Raw genomic sequence first — 19,012 nt, forward strand, 5'->3', positions numbered from 1 at the left:
CAGGGACTACATATATACTTATTTAGCCCTTATTTCAAGATGGCAAACATAAAGAAAAAGTGTCATATTACCGTCTTACTTCTCAACTTATAAGTAGACACAAGTACCTGCCTACTTCATTGTGCCCTCTAGGCATAGTTGTACATACTTTTATTGAAATCTTAATTATGACAGTAATTTATGTTTTTCCTTTATTAGAGTTAGAAAGTTTCATTGATTTTTTATAAAAATCTGTGTGTTGGTAAGCTTTATATATATATAAATTTTTTTTTTTTTTTGAGACAGGGTTTCACCCTGTCACCCAGGCTAGAATCCACTGGCACAATCATGGCTCACTGTAGCCTCGACATTCCAGGCTCAAGTGATCCTCCCTCCTCATACCCAGCTAATTTTTTGTATTTTGGGGAGTTTCACCATGTTGCCCAGGCTAGTCTCAAACTCCTGGACTCAAGCAATCTGCCCATTTTGGCCTCTCAAAATCCTGAGATTACAGGTGTGAGCCACCATGCTTGGCTAGTAGGTTATATATTATCTGTTAATTTCAGGATACAAAGGTAGTTAATTACCACATAAAATCTGAAAAGATTGAAAACGACCAATGTAGGAAAGTAACATATTAAGTAGTGAAGTGGGTAGAGTGAGTGCTATGGCAAAGGAGAATATACAAGCTCTGTTTACAGCTATTACTCAGTTCTAGCTGTCACCTGGAAGGAATGCAGAGCCAGACTTGCCAGATAATCCAATTTTTGAAGAGACACAGAAAATATGGACATTTCTACAAAGTCTCCTACTCTTTTTTATTTTTTATTTTTTGAGACGGAGTCTCGCTCTGTCGCCCAGGCTGGAGTGCAGTGGCGTGATCTTGGCTCACTGCAAGCTCCGCCTCCCAGGTTCACACCATTCTCCTGCCTCAGCCTCCTGAGTAGCTGGAACTACAGGCACCCATCACCACACCCGGCTAATTTTTTGTATTCTTGGTAGAGACGGGGTTTCACCGTGTTAGCCAGGATGGTCTTGATCTCCTGACCTCATGATCCGCCTGCCTCGGCCTCCCAAAGTGCTGGGATTACAGGCGTGAGCCATCACGCCCGGCCAAAGTCTCCTACTCTTTAAATGTTATCAACTAAACTCAAGATAAAAGATAAATTAAAAAAAAAAAAGTGGGCTAAAAAAGAACTTATCTATGGTCCAATTTATGCCTCTGATCACAGATAAAGGCATACACTAGTTTTGGTAACTGAATTAGCAAAATCATTGTGGAAAGAGGATAGTGAAGTGTATACTCTGTGTATAAGCTGTTGGTACCCCAGAGGTCACCCCAACCCACTTTTGCTGCAGGGGCTGGGCTTATAACCCAACTATGGAGGTCCTACAACTTCACTTTATTTCATGGTGGTTGTTGTTAGAGAAAAAAAGGATGAAGGCAAAGTGCAGTGATAGATTTGGTAGAGGGAGTTCCATTAGGCCCAGTATCGTCAGTGGCCAGCCTACCCTTTTTTTTAACCTTTTCTTTTTTTTTTTAGACGGAGTCTCGCTCTGTAACCCAGGCTGGAGTGCAGTAGCGCCATCTTGGCACACTGCAACCTCCGCCTCCTGGATTCAAGCAATTCTCCTGCCTCAGACTCCCAAGTAGCTGGGACTACAGGCACCTACCACCACACCTGGCTAATTTCAATATTTTTAGTAGAGACGGGGTTTCACCATATTGGCCAGGCTGGTCTCAAATTCCTGACCTTGTGATCCACCCGCCTCGGCCTCCCAAAGTGCTGGGATTACAGGCATGAGCCACTGTGCCCACTCAGCCTACCTTAAACGCACACAAATAAAAACCTCCTCCTGCTGTTGTGGCTCAGGTTATCCAAAGCAACAAACCTCAGAGATCTTGGAGAACATTACTTTCAGGAGCCAGAACTGCCACACCACCTAGGCCCTCCTAGGCAAGAATGTTCATAACTGCATCAACCTCTCAGGATAGCACCATGGCAGAACCCTCATGAGTCTTGATCACACTTGCCATGTCTTAGTCCACTTGCCATGGGGCTGTTTGTAGTTCCATCCTGTTAATAAGTTGGCACACTTGTAAGGCAGCTCAGGCTGATATGTCATTTTCCTAAACATTCACCCAAGGATAGCATGAATGTTTTGCCAGTACAAAGCGGAAGACACAGAATGCCTTGACACGGTAATCTGACTTAAGTTTATCCTTACGAAACAGCTCAATTTTAAAAAACGTACAAGATGCTCACTGTAGTATTACATATAAGATGGGGAAGAGGGTGTAATTTAACTTCCATCAATAATGGGAAAATTTCATAATTAGGGCATATTAATTCTATATACTATTATGTAGCCATTAAACACTGAGATTACATAGAAGCATGAAAACATACATGAGAGTGGTTAAGAGCCAGTGCTCTGGAACTAAGCTTCATAGATTCAAATCCCAGCTCTACCTGCAAGCTGGGTAATGTTGCAAAAGTTACTCTACTTCTGTGTTGGAACATCCTCGTCTGTAAAATGGGGATAATAGTAGAATAAGGTATGGTGGCTCATGTCTATAATTCTAGCACCATGGGAGGCGGAGGTGGGCAGATTGCTTGAGTCTAAGAGTTTGAGACCAGCCTAGGCAACATGGAGAAAACCCATCTCCACAAAAAACACAAAAAAGTTAGCCAGGCATGGTGGTACACACCTGTTGTGTACATATCTGTTGTCCCAGCTACCCTGAAGGCTGAGGTAGAAGGATCACTTGGGTACTGGTGTTGGGGCTGCAGTGAGTCATGACTGTGCCACTTCACTCCAGCCTGGGCTATACAGCGAGACTCTGTCTCAAAAAAAAAAAAAAAAAAAAAAAAAAAAAAGCAAATAGATTAGGAGCCTACACATTTTGTTGTGTGGTGATTAAAGAATCACATATGTAATCTGTTTGAAACATGCCCTTGTCCATGTAAACAATCAACAAATATCAAATAGAGGAAGAAAAACATATATATTGTAATTACAACTAGATAAACACAAAGGCCAGATGTGGTGGCTCACGCTTGTAATCCCAGGACTTTGGGAGGCCAAGGTGGATGGATCACCTGAGGTCAGGAGTTTGAGACCGGCCTGACCAACATGGTGAAACCCTGTCTCTACTAAAAATACAAAAATTAGCTAGGCGTGGTGGTGCGTGCCTGTAATCCCAGCTACTTGAGAAGCTGAGGCAGTAGAATGTCTTGAACCTGGGAGGCTGAGGTTGCAGTGAGCCGAAATGGTGCCACTGCACTCCAGCCTAGGCGACAGAGCAAGACTCCGTCTCAAAAAATAATAATAATAATAATAATAAAAGTAAACATACAGCTGTGACTAAAGATTAGAAGGATGGCAGAGAAATGCAAGTACAGCTGACCCTTGAACAACATGGGTTTCAACTGCTCAGGTCCACTTACATATGGATTTTCTTCCATTTCTGCCATCCCTGAGACAGCAAAACTAATTCCTCTGCTTCCTCCTCAGCCTATTCAACATGCAGATGATGAAGATGAAGACCTTTATGAGCCACTACCATGTAATGAATAGTAAATATATTTTCTCTTCCTTATAATTCTTAGTAACATTTTATTTTCTCTTACTTTAAAAATATGGCATATATATACAAAATATGTATTATTTGACGGTTTATGTTATTGGCCAGACTCCTGGTCAACAGAAGACGATTAGTAGTTTTGGGAGAGTCAAAAGTTACATGAAAATTTTTGACTGCACAGAGTCAGTGCTCCTAACCCCTATGATGTTCAAAAGTCAACTGTAGTTTTAACTTAGTGGTAGAAATGTTGGTACAATTTAATGTAATATGTTTTTATTACATCTTCATGTCATAGAATTGGTAAGTATATGTCAGCATCCTGACTATACATGTGAACATTCAGAGACACTGGCAGGGACCACCAAGTAGACTCATTCAATAAACAGCTATTAACCATCTATTTTGTCCAATGCAGTGTTAAAACCATGAAGAAGAAAGATTAATAGGACTTGGTTCCTGTTTTCAATGAGTTTATGGCTTAAGTAAGGAGATTAACATTTATACATTGATATGGTTTAGCTCTGTGTCCCCACTCAAATCTCATCTTGAATTGTAACTCCCACAATTTCCATCTGTCATGGGAGGAACCCTGTGGGAGGTGACTGAATTATGGGGGCAGGTCTTTACTGTGCTGTTCTCATGACAGTGAATGAATCTCACGAGATCTGATGGCTTTTTAAAAACCAGAGTTTGCCTGCACAAGTTCTCTCTTTGCCTGCTGTCATCCACATAAGATGTAACTCGCTCTTCCTTGCCTTCCGCCATGATTGTGAGGCTTCCCCAGCCACATGGAACTAGGATTTCTCCATTAAACCTCTTTCCTTTGTAAATTGTTCAGTCTCGGGTATGTCTTTACCAGCAGTGTAAAAACAGACTAATACATACCATAAATAACTACGTTTAAGTTAGAACATGAAAATGTTGAATGTGATATTTTTAAAAACTATAGGCAAGATATCATGGAAGTTCAAAGGAAAAAGACTACTTTTGATTGAAAGATAGGCTGAGCTGGAAAACAACAGGGTAAGATCAGGGAAGACTACAGATACAGAGCATATGAACTGTGCATTGAAGGAAGGGTATAATTGAGGTGATAAGACTGAGGGTAAAAAGGGGTAGATAACGCTGGGCTCAGTGGCTCACTCCAGTAATCCCAGCACTTTGGGAGGCCAAAGAGGGTGGATCACAAGGTCAGGAGATTGAGACCATCATGGCTAACACGGTGAAACCCTGTCTCTACGAAGAACACACAAAATAAATTAGCCGGGCGTGGTGGCACGTGCCTGTAGTCCCATCTATTAGGGAGGCTGAGGCAGGAGAACGGTGTGAACCTGGGAGGCAGAGCTTGCAGTGAGCCGAGATTGCGCCACCGCACTCCAGCCTGGGCGATAGAGCAAGACTCCGTCTTAAAAAGAAAAAAAAAAAAAGGAGGGGGGCAGATAAAAGAGAAAATAAAATACATAAAAGAGCCAGGCACATTGGCTCACGCCGGTAATCCCAACACTTTGGGAGGCCGAGGCGGGTCAGGAGTTCAAGACCAAGCTGACCAACATGGTGAAACCCTATCTCTACTAAAAATACAAAAACTAGCAAGGTGTGGTGGTGTGCGCCTGTAATCCCAGCTACTCAGGAGGCTGAGGCAGGAGAATCACTTGGATCCGAGAGGCAGGGGTTACAGTGAGCCGAGACTGTGCCACTGCACTACAGCCTGGGTAACAGAGCCAGACTCCGTCTCAAAAAAAAAAAAAAAAAGAAAAGAAAATACATAAAAGAAAGGACACTTGCTTCAGGTGGCAAAAAAAAAAAAGGCACCAGAAACTGAAAACCCAGAGTGAAAGGAAAGAAAGCTAAATGTAGAAAGTGGTAAGGTTTCAAAGGTAAGCAGTGACCAATTTTGAAGGACTCTGAATGCTAGGATTGAATATTCATAATTAATTCAGTAAAACTGGAAGCAGAAAATGAGCAAAAGTTTAACCTTATCTTAGCCGGGCATGGTGGCACACGCCTGTAATCCCAGCTACTCAGGAGCCTGAGGCATAAGAATTGTCTGAACCCAGGAGGTAGAGGTTGCAGTCAGCTGAGATCGCACTACTGCACTCCAGCCTGAGCAATAGAGCAAGACCCTGTCTTAAAAAAAAAAAAAGAAGAAAGTTTAACATTATCACAGGCATGACACATCAGAAACTAAATTTCCATTAAAGCAATTTGATGGATGTGTACGAGATACAGTGAAGGGATAGTAGAAGGGCAAACTCCAATGTGGCTACCATATAGGCTAAGGTTGAGGGCGGTCAGGGGGATAACGGGGAAGTGTCAGGCACTGTAGTGAGATATAATATAACTGAAGTCAGATGATTAAGAACTTTAACTGCTATATTAGGGATCCTGAGTCTCCTCCCCAGTTGGCTGTCTGCTATCAACCTGAGCTGCTAGCAGAGAAATCTCTACCTTCAATGCTCCAGAGGTAAATATGATGAGAAGAAGGGAAAGAAGTCAACAGTGCTCGCCTGCAGATCCCTTAATTTCCTTCCCAACTCTATATGTACTCATTTTCTAGGTATTCTCTCTGAAGGTTGTGTGTGCTGGGTAACAACTTATGGCTTGTAAGCACCACTGCAAAATAACATGCAAGTTTGGTCTAAATGACAAATTACTAAAATAATCAATACAATGGTGGACACTCTAAGACCACAGCCTGACATTAATTACATCAGTTGATTCAACCAATATTTATTACATGCCTTCTATGCAACCAGCACAGAAAATAAACAAGATCCCTGTTCTCAAGGAGCTTCAAGTCTCATTACAAAGAACAATTCTTTAAAACTTTGTAAAGTACATCCAGACATCAGTTATTTCATTAAACAAACATTAAACACCAGCTACATGTCAAATTTGTCCTAGGATTTAGGGATGCAACTATAAACAAGACACGATGGCTGCCCAAAAGAAAGTTTCATAGTGAGGAAGACAAGAGAAATCAAAGATGACACCATGGTACAGTAGTATTCAATATGGTAACTGATGAGTTATGACAGCAGCATAATACAACAAAACAAACTACTCGAGGCTGGGCGTGGTGGCTCACGCCTGTAACCCCAGCACTTTGGGAGGCCGAGGCAGGTGGATCACTTGAGGTCAGGAGTTTGAGACCACCCTGGCCAACATGCGAAGCCTCATCTCTACTAAAAATACAAAAATTGGCCGGGTGTGGTGGCTTATGCCTGTAATCCAGGACTTTTGGAGGCCGAGGCAGGCGGATCACCTGAGGTCAGAAGTTCAAGACTAGCCTGACCAACATGGAGAAACCCCGTCTCTACTAAAAATACAAAATTAGCCGGGCATGGTGGCATGTGTCTGTAATCCCAGCTACTCAGGAGCCTGAGGGAGGAGAATCACTTGAATCCGGGAGGCAGAGGTTGTGGTGAGCCGAGATGGCATCATTGCACTTCAGCCTGGGCAACAAGAGTGAAACTCTGTCTCAAAAAATAAAATAAAATAATGATAATAATACAAAAATTAGCCGGGTACAGTGGCAGCTGCCTGTAATCCCAGCTACTCAGGAGGCTAAAGCGGGAGAATTGCTTGAACCCGGGAGGCGAAGGTTGCAGTGAGCTGAGATCACGCCATTGCACTCTAGCCTGGGTGACAGAACGAGACTCCATCTCAAAAAAAAAAGAAAAACTACTTTAGATCCTGCTTGAGCACAATGTACCTTTGCATAATTGATCATTTTCAAAGAGCTTTCACATGTTACTTCATTTTATTCCAATAACAACCCTAGAAGGTTAGCTAAGACTTATGTCACTAACCACTAGGTAAGGAAACAAAGCAAAGCTATGACTTGCTCAGGATCACATCGAGCAACAGCAGATCTGGGACAAGAAACTCCACCTCTTGCCTCAAAGTCCAATGCTGCTTCCCTTTGTTCTGACTCCATACCTCACCATATGACCTTGGACAAGTCAACTGGCATTTCTCTTTCTGAGACAAGGTCTCACTCTGTTGCCCAGACTGGAGTGCAGTGGCACGATCTCGGCTCACAGCAGCCTCTGCCTCCCAGGCTTAAGTAATCCTCCCACTCAGCCTCCCAAGTAACTGAGACCACAGGATTGTGTCACCACGCTCCACTAATTTTTTAAAAAATTTTTATAGAGACAAAGTCTTATTATGCTGCCCAGGCTGGTCTCAAACTCCTGAGCTCAAGCAATCCTCCCACCTCGGCCTCCCAAAGTGTTGGGATTACAGGTCAGCCACCGCACCCGGCCACTTGGCATTTCTTTGTCATAGTTTCCTCATCTGTAAAACAGGGAGAATACCTGCAGTGCCTATCTAGAGTGACCTGGGAGAAGGATCAAATAAAGCAACCTAAGTTGACATACTTCGAAATGTACCATTGGAAGGTATACATTATAAGACATGCCCATTTCGCTTGAGAAAAAGAGGATACAGGGTGCTAAAACACTGAGCAAATAAATAAACTGTGCTGGATTTTAAGGTGCACCAAATTCATCCATATTAACCTTATGACTAATAAAGGCAAAGGGACTATACTTCATATTTCTGTTGTAGTCCGATTGACCCCATAAGGCAAACATCAATAAAGCTGGCAAAAAAGGAATGTATTCGCCTATGTACCAGATGCTATTAGAGATCCTATTAAACACCTGAATTACAGGAAAGAAAGACAGGTTCTGCCTGCATCTCTCCTAAAACATGGAAAATGGTAGTTTTTGGTAATCTACCCAAAGAATATTTGAATACCCTGTCTGCCCCCTACCAGCACCACCACAGTTCTCATTGTTTATGTCTCAGATCTTCTCTGTCCAATACAGCAGCTATCTCATGTAACTATTTAAATTTTAAAAACGTTTAATTTTAATAGTTTCAAGTTTAAACTATTTGAATCAAACACCACTTCCTTAGTTTTTTAAGTGCTTACGAGTCACATGTGGCCAGTGGCTACCATATTAGAGCAGATAAGATTTAGTTCCATGATTGCAGAAAATTCTATTTGACAGAGCTGCTTCAGATACTACACTATTATTTTTATTATAACTTTGATTAGACTCCTAGAGGACAGAGGCCATGTCTTATTTATCTTTGTATTCCCAGTGTATATAGCTAAGTGCATTTCACACACTAAGTACTCACTATACAGACAATCCTCAACTTATGATTTTCAACTGACCAAGGTGTGAAAGCAATATGCATTCAGTAAAAACTGTACTTTGAATTATCCACATAACCATTTTGTTTTTCACTTTCAGTACAGTATTCAATTACATGAAATGTTCAACACTTTATTATAAAATAGGCTTTGTGCTAGATAATTTTGCCCAACTGTAGGCTAATGTAAATGTTCTGAGCATGTTTAAGGTAGATGAGGCTAAGCTATTCTGTTCAGTAGGTATATTAAATGCATTTTTGGCTTACGATCTTCTCAACTTTGATAGATTTATTGGGAAGTAATCCCATAGTAAGTCGAGGGGCCTCTAGATATCTAACTGAGTTTCTCCAACACAACAGATCACTCTCTCCCCTTCCCTATCCCATGCACACACACAGACATGCAAACACAACACAACAATACACAAGACAACCTTTCTCACGGGGCAGGGGTCTGGGGTGAAAGGGGACACTGTCCAGAGGAAGGAGGCCTGCTTTCTAGCCCTGGAGGGCTAGAAGCTAACCATGTAGCCTTGGCCAAGTTACTTTCCCCATCTATAATAAAATGAAACTCCATGTGCCTTAATTTTAAAACTTAAATCATCTCGCACCAAAGAAAATCAAGTATTCTGCCCAAAAAGTCTTTGCACACGTCAGGAAACACATCTGCTAACACTGATGAGTACCTTGTATTAAACAGAATCCATTTCTAGGTCCCAAACTATCATGATTAGAGTCACTTTTGTTCTCTAAGCATGTGGAATTTTTTACCTTTACTTTGGGGCACAACTACAGACTTAAACCTTCAGCCTTAAAGATTGAGTTTCTTCCATGTGCTAAAGCAAGAACTGGATACTGTGTCCATATCTGATCAGAGACACAAGGACAAGTTTCTTGAGTATCTGAATTTAACATAAATTGTCCCATCAGTTTCTATTAGTGCTAAGCCTAAAAACTGAGCACATAATACAAAACGGAACCAAGAAAATTTCTCTATAACAATTCTTATAAAGAATATTTTATGGGCCGGAGACAGTGGCTCATGCCTGTAATCCCAACACTTTGGGAGGCCTAGGCAGGCGGATCACTTAAGGTAAGGAGTTCGACACGAACCTGGCCAACATGGTAAAACCCTCTCTCAACTAAAAATACAAAAAAATTAGCCAGGTGTGGTGGTGGGCCCCTATAGTCCCAGCTACTCAGGAGGCTGAGGCAGGAGAATCACTTGAACCCAGGAGGCGGAGGTTGTAGTGAGCCGAGATTGTGCCACTGCACTCCAGCCTGGGGGGACAGAGCGAGACTGCATCTCAAAAAAAAAAAAAAAAAAAGAAAAAAGAATATTTTATGAAATGTGTTTTTAATTCAGTCTACATACTTTGTCATGTTTAACTGCTATTAAAAAAAAAAAATCTTTATTGTCCAAAAACCTCTTCATAATGACCTTCACACACATATTCACTAACTTTTGCAAACCCTTACACGGTTTTAAGACCAACCAAGAGGCCGGGCGCGGTGGCTCAAGCCTGTAATCCCAGCACTTTGGGAGGCCGAGACGGGCGAATCATGAGGTCAGGAGATCGAGACCATCCTGGCTGACACGGTGAAACCCCGTCTCTACTAAAAAATACAAAAACTAGCCGGGCGAGGTGGCGGGCGCCTGTAGTCCCAGCTACTCGGGAGGCTGAGGCAGGAGAATGGCGTAAACCCGGGAGGCGGAGCTTGCAGTGAGCTGAGATCCGGCCACTGCACTCCAGCCTGGACGACAGAGCGAGACTCCGTCTCAAAAAAAAAAAAAAAAAAAAAAAAAAAAAGACCAACCAAGAACAAATCCAATCTGAATTATCAGCCTGCCTTCCTTTAAAACTTGTAAATATAGCAAATGGGCAATGGCAGTTCAGTCATTCTGCAATAAATATGTGCTAAATTTGTCAATTCCTGTGACATCATTATTTTACTCTTCATTAAGTACTTATGTCATCTCTCCTGGTGAACAGGACCAACCAATACCAATGGCAATCTCATCTACTTGTATTTACCAAATACCAACAAGGCAGTGGCATTTAGTGGATGACAATTAAACACTTTTTTGGACAATGAAGTAGGGAACACATGCAAAGGTCTAATAGTAATAAAAAGACTTTCCCCCCCGTCTCTACTTTAGCCGGGCGAGGTGGACAATGTCCCAGCTACTCGGGAGTAGGGAATGGCGTGAACCCAGGCAGCTTGCAGTGAAGATCCGGTGCACTAGATAGTCCGTCTCAAAAAAAAAAAAAAAAAAAAAAAAAAAAAAAAAGACTTTCCCTACAGACTTGATTGCATCTGATTGTGATAGAATCAGACATTAAAAATCAAGTAATGTTGATTGCACATGGTTAGTTACAGCGTGCCTTGCAATTGGTAAGAACTCAATGTGTGTGTTCAACTGCTGGACAAATTACTGAATATTCATTCCTAAGCAAAAAGAACAAAACTCTATAAGCTAGGAACTATCAAACATCTTTTACAAAAATGGAAATAGAGAAGAATCTGTTTGCAACATGATCTATGACATAAAAGGACCCAAACATTCCACTGAGTAAAAGCTTTGTGAGTCTGTACGTCAAAGCACTGGAAGGAATACAGAGATGAAGAAAACATGGTCCCTGCCCTAAAGCTTCTCATAATATAGAAGTAGGGACAGAACTACAACTCAGAAAAATAACTGGTAAGTTTCACTACGATGTTCCTAAAGAGCAAATTGGAAGGACTCAAGGTGGGTGGGGGTCAGGGACAGAGGTATCTTGAAGGGAATGCTTAAAGCTAATGTAGCCAGAGACAGGAAGAAAAGGGTATGTAGGCCTGGCACGGTGGCTCACATCTGTAACTCCACCACTATGTCAGGCCGTAGTGGGTGGACTGCTTCAGTCCAGGAGTTTGACACCAGCCTGGGCAACATGGAGAAACCCCATCTCTACAAAAAAAAATTTAAAAATTAGCCTGGCGTGGTAGTTCCAGCTACTTGGGAGGCTGAGGTGGGAGGATTGCTTGAGCTCAGGAGGCGGAGGCTGCAGTGAGCCAAGATCATGCCACTGCATTCTAGCCTGGGCAACACAGAAAGACTGTCTAAAAAAAAAAAGAAAGAAAGAAAGAAAGGGGTGTGTATATGTATATAGGAGAGAGCAGAAGTGTGTGCGTTTGGGTGGGGTGGCCAGAAAGTTCAGAGGACGGTCTAGGCAGACGAATAGCATATGTAAAAACGACCCAGAGGTTAGAGACGCTACACCTGTAAATATTGTATATTTAGTAAAATTCCAAAGAGTAGTTTGCATAAGATGCATACATTTTAAATGTTTCAGATGACTCAGAATCCCTGCAGAGAAAGTTACATCCCCCCCCAACAGTCTTTCACAAGGTGTAGTGGTCAGTGAACCTAAAGATCTCTGCGGGTGGAACTTGCATGTTTAACAAGCTCCCAGACAATTCTCCTGCACACTTAAGCTGGAGAAACAGAGATGCTTTTTGAGATGCAGAATTATCAAATTACATGCGGTTCCCAAACTTTGCTGCACGCTGGAATCACTTGGGCATCTTTAAAAAACATATTGAAGTCTGGCTTTCACCTCCAGATATTCTGACTGTTTTGGTCTGGGATGCCACATGGGCATCAGAAACCTTCACAAGAGTCCCCAGGTGATTTTACCGTGTAGCAAAGTTGGAGAGCCACTGCCCTAATTGTTAAGCACTTGGGTCTCTGGAGTTGGATGCTTCGGTTCAAATTACTAGCTATGCGACCTTGGGTAATTAAGTCACCCAACCACCCAGGGACTCAGCTGCCTCGTCAGTAAAATGGGGACAATAATCCTACCTCATAGGGTTGCTATGAAGTTAGACGTGGTGAACGTAATGGCCTGGCATGATGCCTGACGGATAAGAAGCGCTTAATGGGGGTTAGCTGTTTACTCTCATCATCAACTCTTCTTCATCAAAGTGTCACTGTGCAATGGGCAGCATCGTCCCCACTGGGCGGCAGCAACTCGCCTAACCTTTCTGCTGGACCAAATTCTTTGCGGGAGTTGTCTCGCTCCGCTCCAGACCCGCCCCCTCCCCCAGGTTGCCAGGAGAGCTTTGCCCGGCCGGGGAAGCTCCCAAGGATTAGACCGGGTTTACAGACTCGACAGCAACCGCCCACTCCAGGGCCAAGCTTTCCCCGCCCCCGTGGGTCTCCCAAACATTTGGAGATGCGCTTCCAAAGGCCGGGCCCCTGGAGCACCCAGAGCCAAGAAACAAGCCTCAGCCGTCCCTGGACCGCCGGGAGGGGAAGAGAAGGGAAGGAAAGGTGAGGGTCCGGCCGCGGCGGGGCCGACTGCCCGGTTACCTGAGGCGACGGGCGGGGCCCGCATCGCCGGGGCGGGCGCCGCCGCCGGCCGTACTCGGCCTTCCGCCTCACGCGACCCGTGCCATAGGGCCGGCGCTTTCACCGCCCTGGCCGGCCGTCCTCAGACGGTCCGTCAATCCACCCGTCAGCGACTCTCCCAGGGCGCCAAGGGACGACGAAGGCCAGTCGGGCCAGCCGGCTGGGCTCTGCTCAGGCAACTTCCGACTGCCAGGGGCGGCGGCGTCAAATAACTCCCCTGCCAAGTGGGCCACTGCGCGTGCGCGATGTGCCTAATGAGCGCTTTCTGCGGGGCTGAACCGGTGGCGTCAAATAATTCCCGAGACACAGAGCCGGAAGCTGCGCCTGCGCAGCTATCCCAGCTCGCCGCGCGGGACGCATTCCGTCCTTCCTTTCCGGATCAAGTGGAGAGGCAGGAGTGAAGTGACGAATGCGCCTACCTCATCGCAGCACAGAGGAGGCGCTCCACCTGCGTCCTTAGGAATCTTACGACATCCTCTCTACCTGCTTTCGGTACAGACGGAGTAAGGGGCTTCTCTGCAAGATTCTGGCTCCCACCCAGGTTCTAGGAATTTCTCCCATTCCACCATTACAGCACCCTTCCTCTGACATGATGTTCTTTACTCGCCGCACTCTTATTACACGGGCACAGCATTAATTATGAGCAGTACTCTATTCCAGGCTTGGTGTGGGTTACAAAGGTGAATCGAACATAAGATTTAGAGCCTCTCATTAAAGAACTGAATCTCATAGAGATAAGACATAATAATAGGAAGAGATACTACTTCGAGCACCTGCAATGCGCCAGACATTTTGTAAACAGTACCCCTTTCAATAATTTGCTTTCACTTCAACGAAGAAACTAATACCATTGGAGAGGTACAGCTTAAGTGCTTTGAGAGTGTAAAGGAGGAAACTTGGACTGAGAGAGGAGGGAGGGATGGTGGAATTCTTCACGGAGGACCTGGCCTTGAGGCTGACCTTGGGTATTCAGAGAGGGAGGGGTCAGGGTATTGAGTAGAGGTGAAGGCACGGTTGTCTGAAAAGCAGAAAGGAGCAAAGAAGATTCTGACTCCTCACCTCAGTTAGAAGAGACTATGGAGGAATGAGTGATAAGGGAACTAGTATCCTCACAGAAAGGGTAAAACTGAAGAGTGTTTCCTCAGGACCACACCTCACTCCCCAGGAAAATAGCTACAGGAAGGAAGAGGGAAAAGGAGGGTAAGAATGTGCTAGGGCAGGAACGAGGCTATGTCCAGGACACTGGGGATCCAAGCAATACATTTCAATTAAACACAGTGTGACAAATTATGTAGTAGGCTAACTCAAGATCTATTTCAACCACTCCCTTGCCTTTCTATACTACAGGGGCTGAAAAGCAAAGCACACAGCTCTCAACCTCCCTTGCTGCTAAGGGTGGCAGTGAGACAAAGTCCTGACCAATAAGATGTAGGCAGAAGTATCAAAGGAGACCTTCCCTTCTTTCTTCCCTTGGAGAAGTTTGTGTCCTTCACTTTTCCCCTGCTTCATACTTGGAACTGGGTAACACCTGGGGGCACAGCAGCCTAGAGGCCATGAGGAGGACTGTGCTAAGGAAGGTGGAGCAGAAAGACAGGAGCCTGCTTGTTTAGGTCATACTCAAGCAGTTATACAAACCCTGTACTACCTTCCTGTCTTATGGGGGTGAGGGATCTTATGTATACCAGAGTTTGTTGAGTTTTCTGTTACTTGCAACCAGATGCATTCTAACACAATACTGAACACCTGTAACAGACAAGGGAGGGGTGACTAATTGGAAGAACAACGGGTGATGGGAATTGGAAAAGTGACAGGCACAGAGGATGGGAAAGCTGTCCAAAAGCCCTTGGGGAGATGATTAAAATATAGCTATCACCCTCCTAGTGGTTTCAATTCATTCCTGAAATTCTGCTTCTAAGTGGAAAGCTATTAAATTTTTCCCATTAATTAAAATGGGCGGCAGGGCGCGATGGCTCACGCCTGTAATCCCAGCACTTTGGGAGGCCGAGGCGGGCGGATCACGAGGTCAGGAGATCGAGACCATCCTGGCTAACAGGGTGAAACCCGTCTCTACTAAAAATACAAAAAATTAGCCGGGCATGGTTGCAGGTGCCTGTAGTCCCAGCTACTGGGAGGCTGAGGCAGGAGAATGGCATGAACCCGGGAGGCGGAGCTTGCAGTGAGCCGAGATCGCGCCACCGCACTCCAGCCTGGGCGACAGAGCGAGACTCCGTCTCAAAATAATAATAATAATAATAATAATTAAAATGGGCAAAATTGTGTTCAATTCCAACCTAAGGCACCTAAATATTGTTAACAGAAAAAATATATTGATGCAACAGAAAATTATACGAACAATAAATTTGCTTAAAATATGGTTTTTACATAAAATGTAATGCATTAAGACTTACTGCTCTGGACAGAAAGACAAGATTTAATATTAGGTGCAAGTTGATGGAGGAGAGATGCAAATGAGTCATTCTCTAAATGATGGTTTGTTTTTTTTTAAGAGACAGGGCCTCGCTATGTTGCCTAAGCTGGCTTCAAACTCCCAGGCCCAAGCGATCCACCTGCCTCAACCTCCCAAGTAACTGGAACTAAAGGCACATATCACTGTGCCTGGTATAAAAGATATGTTTTTCCTGCACTCTTTGCTGATTTTTAAAACTTTTGAGGGCTTCACTTAAACAACCTTAAAAATAAAACACATAGGCCGGGCGCGGTGGCTCAAGCCTGTAATCCCAGCACTTTGGGAGGCCGAGACGGGCGGATCACGAGGTCAGGAGATCGAGACCATCCTGGCTAACACGGTGAAACCCCGTCTCTACTAAAAAATACAAAAAAAAAAACTAGCCGGGCGAGGTGGTGGGCGCCTGTAGTCCCAGCTACTCGGGAGGCTGAGGCAGGAGAATGGCCTGAACCCGGGAGGCGGAGCTTGCAGTGAGCTGAGATCCGGCCACTGCACTCCAGCAAGGGGGACAGAGTGAGACTCCGTCTCAAAAAAAAAATAAAAAAAAATAAAAAAAAATAAAACACACATACACACATATACCTCGAGGGAAAATTAAAGACTAAACATTAGAACACTTTGAAACATTTGAGAAAAGCACACATGTGTAATAAACCTAAAAGACACATGAGATGCTAGATATAGTAAAACATTTTGGATTCTCCAAACACAGTACACAATTCAAATTTGTTCCTCAGCATGATCTCTGACTAGAAACACCGACTAAATTGGGGAATGTCTTCGTCTGAAACTGTAATGTCAAAATAGCATTTTGTATAGTACGTTGGAAAGGCACAGAACTGGAAAAAAGAGGAGCAGTGGTATAAGCTTTTGTGACACGCTTTTTTCCAAAGATGACTTCACCAATCTGTTTTGTTTTATTTACCCTGAAAGCATCACCCTGGGAGATGCCATACCAAAATATATGACCCATCCCGTGGTTCTCTTATGATGTAACTGACACTCCTCCCACTAAGAAGTGGAATCAATGTTCCTTCTCCTTGAGTCTGGCTGAGTCTGTGACCATTCCAACCCAATAGGGCAAAAGTGATGCTATGTGATTTCTGGGGCTAGGTCATAAAGAAGACACAACTTCTACCTGGCTTGCTACCTATCACAATACTCACTCTTGGACCCCAGCCACCATGTTGGGAGGAAGCCCAAGCCACATAAAGGAAACATGAAGAGGTGTTCCAGCTACCAGCCCTAGCTAAGTTTCTGGTGTCAGTCAGCATCAATAGCCAGATTGAGGAAGCCTTCAGATGATTCTGGTCCCCAGGCTTCAAGCCTCCACCCCCCACCTAACACCAAGCTGAGCAGGGACAAACTAACCCTATTGAGAGCACCCATAAGAGATGTGGATCCATGAAAAATATTGAGCAGTCCATATAGCAGATTCATGAGTAAAATAAATAATGTCATTTACCCCTAACCACTAAGTTTTGGGGTAAATTGTATGTAGTCACAGTAACTGGAACACTTTTCAAGAACCATAAATGAGAAAAGTTTGTAACTGAACAGCTTTATGTGAGATACGTCTGTGGCCATTTTTTTTCTGGTTTTATTTTTCCTTCTTTTTTAATTGTGCAGTACCAGCTTGGGGTAGAAACAGTTGGTCAGATCCATTGCTGTTTCTCCTGAACCTAACACAATACTGGCATGGTGTAAGTGCTCAATGAACATGTGTTGGATGGACGGATGGATGGATGGATGGATGGATGGATGGATGGATGGATGAGGGGATGGACAGAAGCTTCATTGGCTCAGTGCTGAACCCACCTTCTTGCTCCTACTGTTAAGTCTTAGTGGATGGTATCCAGTGGTTGATGGTCGTAACACCATTAGAGTCAAGCAAGTGGGGCCCCTTGTGCCAGACCCTGTGCCTTAAAAGGGTCCTGCACTTTGGACTGTATTCCTCAAAAGTTTTTAAGTGCCCTCTGGGGCTAGCAATGCCATTTAGGAAGGGTGTCTCTGTCTAGACCAGATCCCACATGACTCTTGTTGACCACAGTTTTCTACCTTGAAATTTTTCAAGTCTCTCTCCAGTGGCTGGGACTGGCCAGGGTGAGTGGTGCCATCTAGGCAGGGCAACCAAGCTCCAGACCAAGTCTGTTCCCTGTGGGTGCCATTTGCCATTTCTCCTCTTCAGGGTGCTCTCCAACCCTCTCTCTTACCCCTACCCATCTCTCACACATACATAGGGTCGACCAGATGCCCTGAGAAGCTCCAGAACTCATGTTTATGGAGTCATCATAGCCAGATCTGGTTCTGAGAGCAGCCTTGCACAGCTCACTCCTGCTGACTGGCGTAGAATTTCTTTCACCAGATTATATGAGATTAAGCTATCAGAAATGGTATTGACATGCTGATTGGGGGTAACTCTCACTCACTTGGACACAGCACGAGTTCAAGGGTCTGGGCTCTGCAAATGCTTATGCTTGAGCTGCCTGAGTGGATATATGCCTTGGCTTGTCCCTCTGTCTTCAGGCCAGAGTGCCACGTCTGGCTTACTGCAGCCAGGGTGATCTTGGGGAGGAGGATACGTGCGGCAGGCATCCTTTACCTGTGCACCCCTTCCCCAGCTGGCTCCAGGGCAGTCACCTCACCGCTTTGGCAGGCTCCGGATCACTTGTCAGTCTGTCCTCCAGGATTGGCCATGCCTATCTCCTCTGTCGTAGTCTGCTCGGGTTGCTATAACAAAATACCACAGCCTGGGTACCACAGCCTAAACAACAGATGTTTATTTCTCACAGTTCTGGAGGCTGGAAAGTCCAAGATCAAGGTGCTGGCCTATTTGGTTCCTGGTGAGGGCCCTCTTCCCCGCTTGCCTTCTTGCTATGTCCTCACGTGTTAGAGAGAGGAAACTTTGGTGTCTCTTCTGCCTCTTATAAAGGCATTAAATCCAGCCGGGCACAGTGGCTCACGCCTGTAATCCCAGCACTTTGGGAGGACCAGGCAGGCGGATCATTTGAGGTGAGGAGTTCGAGATGAGCCTGGGCAACCGGCAAAACCTTGTCTCTATTAAAAATACAAAAATTAGCCAGGCGTGGGGGCACACACCTGTAATCCCAGCTACTCGGGAGGCTGAGACAGGAGAATTGCTTGAACCCAGGAGGCGGAGGTTGCAGTGAGCTGAGATTGTGCCACTGCACTCCAGCCTGGGCAATAGAGCAAGCAAGACTCCATCTCAATAAATAAATAAATAAATAAATAAATAAATAAATAAATAAACAAACCAACCTATCATGGGGGTTCCACCCTCACGACCTTATCTAAACCTAATTACCTCCCAAAGCCCCACCTCCTAATACCATCACATTAGAGATTAGGGCTGCAGCGTATGAATTTGGGGCCAGGAGGTGGGGGGAACACATAT

The 19,012-nt window shown here is 44.5% G+C and overlaps 1 protein-coding gene across 1 annotated transcript in view; it reads right to left on the reverse strand.

The window, feature by feature from the left end:
* The window catches only part of RALGAPB (Ral GTPase activating protein non-catalytic subunit beta), a 109,965-nt gene extending 96,805 nt beyond the window's left edge, over nt 1-13,160 (reverse strand). Inside the window, exon 1 of the mRNA XM_050807010.1 lies at nt 13,092-13,160. The gene's annotated coding sequence lies outside the window, so the exon portion shown is untranslated. The remainder of the gene's footprint in view (nt 1-13,091) is intronic.
* Between the last annotated feature and the right edge of the window lie 5,852 nt (nt 13,161-19,012).

The sequence above is a fragment of the Macaca thibetana genome, chromosome 10 (assembly GCF_024542745.1).
Source record: "Macaca thibetana thibetana isolate TM-01 chromosome 10, ASM2454274v1, whole genome shotgun sequence".
NCBI lineage: Eukaryota > Metazoa > Chordata > Mammalia > Primates > Cercopithecidae > Macaca > Macaca thibetana.